Source organism: Schistocerca gregaria, unplaced genomic scaffold (assembly GCF_023897955.1).
Source record: "Schistocerca gregaria isolate iqSchGreg1 unplaced genomic scaffold, iqSchGreg1.2 ptg001670l, whole genome shotgun sequence".
Lineage (NCBI taxonomy): Eukaryota > Metazoa > Arthropoda > Insecta > Orthoptera > Acrididae > Schistocerca > Schistocerca gregaria.
The window spans coordinates 36528-37500 of record NW_026062934.1 but is presented as its reverse complement, the minus strand read 5'-3'; the positions used below and the strand labels follow the sequence as shown (position 1 = coordinate 37500).

The 973-nt window shown below is 50.4% G+C and overlaps 1 non-coding gene across 1 annotated transcript in view; it reads right to left on the bottom strand.

Moving 5' to 3' along the window:
* The window catches only part of LOC126334003 (small subunit ribosomal RNA), a 1893-nt gene extending 920 nt beyond the window's left edge, over positions 1-973 (bottom strand). The window contains exon 1 of the ribosomal RNA XR_007564506.1: positions 1-973. This exon is cut by the window's left edge and continues 920 nt beyond it. This is a non-coding gene — a ribosomal RNA (small subunit ribosomal RNA).

The window sequence follows — 973 nt, the reverse complement described above, 5'->3', positions numbered from 1 at the left end:
GCAATACGAATGCCCCCGCCTGTCCCTATTAATCATTACCTCGGGTTCCGAAAACCAACAAAATAGAACCGAGGTCCTATTCCATTATTCCATGCACACAGTATTCAGGCGGGCTTGCCTGCTTTAAGCACTCTAATTTGTTCAAAGTAAACGTGCCGGCCCACCGAGACACTCAACAAAGAGCACCCTGGTAGGATTTAAACGGGGTCCGCCTCGGGACGCGAAAGCACCCCTTCGGCTCGCCCCACCGGCAGGACGTCCCACGATACATGCCAGTTAAACACCGACGGGCGGTGAACCAACAGCGTGGGACACAAATCCAACTACGAGCTTTTTAACCGCAACAACTTTAATATACGCTATTGGAGCTGGAATTACCGCGGCTGCTGGCACCAGACTTGCCCTCCAATAGATACTCGTTAAAGGATTTAAAGTGTACTCATTCCGATTACGGGGCCTCGGATGAGTCCCGTATCGTTATTTTTCGTCACTACCTCCCCGTGCCGGGAGTGGGTAATTTGCGCGCCTGCTGCCTTCCTTGGATGTGGTAGCCGTTTCTCAGGCTCCCTCTCCGGAATCGAACCCTGATTCCCCGTTACCCGTTACAACCATGGTAGGCGCAGAACCTACCATCGACAGTTGATAAGGCAGACATTTGAAAGATGCGTCGCCGGTACGAGGACCGTGCGATCAGCCCAAAGTTATTCAGAGTCACCAAGGCAAACGGACCAGACAAGCCAATCCGATTGGTTTTGATCTAATAAAAGCGTCCCTTCCATCTCTGGTCGGGACTCTGTTTGCATGTATTAGCTCTAGAATTACCACAGTTATCCAAGTAACGTGGGTACGATCTAAGGAACCATAACTGATTTAATGAGCCATTCGCGGTTTCACCTTAATGCGGCTTGTACTGAGACATGCATGGCTTAATCTTTGAGACAAGCATATGACTACTGGCAGGATCAACCAGGGA